At 37.7% G+C, this 2,517-nt stretch overlaps 1 long non-coding RNA gene across 1 annotated transcript; it reads right to left on the bottom strand.

The window, feature by feature from the left end:
* LOC311083741 lies at window positions 1–2,182 on the bottom strand. Its single transcript, XR_014606353.1, has 4 exons — window positions 2,109–2,182; window positions 1,853–1,913; window positions 961–1,110; window positions 1–816 (listed from the first exon to the last, which is right to left on the bottom strand). It is a non-coding gene; the product is annotated as an uncharacterized lncRNA (long non-coding RNA).
* Between the last annotated feature and the right edge of the window lie 335 nt (window positions 2,183–2,517).

Below are 2,517 nucleotides of genomic sequence, written 5' to 3'. Positions count from 1 at the left end.
GTGCTTTATTGTCATGACAATTGTTCCAATGTATTGCCAAAGCATTCCCAATCACACACACATGTACATAAACATACAATATATATTTTGTATCAATTTTGAATTGATGGATAATATGTATTTTTTTGTAAATGTAGTGTATTTGTTGTTTAGTGGTTGTTTTGAGTCTTTTGTTTTTGTTTTGTCGACCTGTCCAGGGACAACAGATGCTAATTAGCTGTTAGCTAACTCTGGTGCAATTGTTTAAATTGTGCGCTGTCCCTGTCAAATAAACAGTACAAATAAAAAATGAAATAAAAAATGTAAGTAGGACAATAAATCGACATTTCAGAATTCTTTGAACAATTTAGAATTCTCTGTGTGTGTGTGTGTGTGTGTGTGTGTGAGAATGTGAGTGCGTGTCACTGACTTTCACATAATAAATGTTGAAGTTGTGTTTTATAAGTTAGGGCAAATAATTTCATTTTTTTTATATAAAATTAAACAGGCAGAGGTCCAGAAGGGGAGGACTGCCAGAAACCAGTCCAAAGAAAACATTAGACCAAGGTCTACATACATATTATGAACAAGGTCAAGCAAGTGTCACTCAGAACCAGGAGACTTTAATAAACAAGTGCAGAATCAGATCTATAGTTCAGAAACAGAGCAAGGCAAAAGGGCAGTCCGTTGAACAGGCGAGTGCCAGAACCAGGAAACAGTCCATGTGTTTGTCTTGCCCGACGGCCTCCATCCCTGTCTGCGGAAAGCTGCAGCATCTCTTTATCCAGTTTTCTACTTCCTGGTCTGTTGCAGTGGAAGTCAAACGGTTTCTTCTGACTGCAGCGACAATGACCAACAGTAAATAAGCAAATTATTATTATTTATTATAAAATCTAACATTTATAGGGAATTGTTTTTTAGCTGACACCAAACACAAATAAAACACAGTAGTTAATTTCAGAAAGCCACACCAGTAATTACAGTTTTCAGAGAGGTGTCTTTGAATGCCGCTTTTCCACTGATTCCCCTCCAGGTCATTTGCCGGGTCATGTCGTTTGATAGAAGGAAGCTCAGAATCCGCCACACACTTTCCTTTACTGTTGTGCCTCCCCTCAAGGCTAACGTGTTTATCTGGAAAAATAAATACATGGACAAATAAAGGAACAAGCAAACATCACACTTGATTATAATGTTCAAAAACGGGGTGGGCTTTTACCGGTCAATATAACAGTTCATTTGATATTATTTAGCCTATAAAAGATTAGTAGAATAGCCGTTTCTGTTTTGAAGAGCATAAAAAGTGCGTCCATCCATCATAAAAGTGCTCCACACAGCTCTGGGGGGTTAATGAAGGCTCTTTGAAGCGAAGCGATGCGTTAGTATAAGAAAAATAAAGAGCTTCCAGCAGACAGGCCTTGGAAAATATACAGCCATTCACTGCCATTATAAAGCTTGGAAGAGCCAGGACATTTAATATAACTTATTGTATTTGTCTGAAAGAATAATGTTATATACACCTAGGATGACTTGAGGGTGAGTAAATCATTCGCTAATTTACATTCATCCATTCATTTCAGCTCCTTCAGCAGTAGGAGGAACTTATTCGCAACCATCAATCTCGTTGGTTAGTGCTAACTATGACCATCCACATTCTGACTTCAGTAAATCAGTTAGAGTGAGTACAGTTGCCGCTTCTTCACCAAGCCAAACCTTTCTTGTTGCTTAACCAGTCCATGTCAAACCGGCCCAGCCAGTACAGATATGACTTTAACATGTGGTTGACTACCTTCTGTACCATGAACAATGAACAAAAGATGAAAACACTGACACAGTTAATTGAGTTAAATTGTTCTACTGAAATATGAACTCTCACCACAGCTGTCTTGTAGTCTTCCTGCTGCAGCCGCCCCTCAATGACCTGAAGCTGTTGAAGACTTGACAGTGGAAAACAGTCTGTGTTTAATGTTGGGCTGTCTTCTGTAGTTGATTTAACCAATGTTCAATTTAACCAATGTGCCCATCTGTTCTTTAATCATTTCTTGGTTTGCAAGAATTTTGCGTATCCAAGCTATAAAAAAGAAAAAGCTATGAAAAAAAAAAAAAAGCATAAAAAAAGAGTCAGTACCAACCTTCACTGAAGCCAGTGTGAGCTGATGCTAAAGAGGGGAACACCACAACAATATATTAGTTTGAACATGTTAGAAGGAAGTAAAACTCTTTTACTCTATGGCTCTGCAGATTTGGTTGTACATGATTTGGTTTAATGGGTTAATGAGTAAAACACGGTCAGTTTTAGAACTTAAATTGTTGTGAGAGATAACGCATGTTGTGTAACAGTATTTTGGATGTATGTGTAAACCTGTAAGATTTGAATGCAGTGTTAGTGAACTGACACAGTATTACTTACAACTTAAGACCTCTGCCTCTCCATGTCTAAAGTGTGGGGTCGATTCCTTGCTGTCAAGGCTAATTAGTGGGATATATATTATTATTGCAGATATAGTGCACTCAAACGCCATACACTATTATATAGGGATT

The sequence above is a fragment of the Abramis brama genome, assembly GCF_963993115.1.
Source record: "Abramis brama genome assembly, chromosome: 1".
In the NCBI taxonomy this organism is placed as follows: Eukaryota; Metazoa; Chordata; class Actinopteri; order Cypriniformes; family Leuciscidae; genus Abramis; species Abramis brama.
This window is presented reverse-complemented; position numbering and strand designations above follow the sequence as displayed.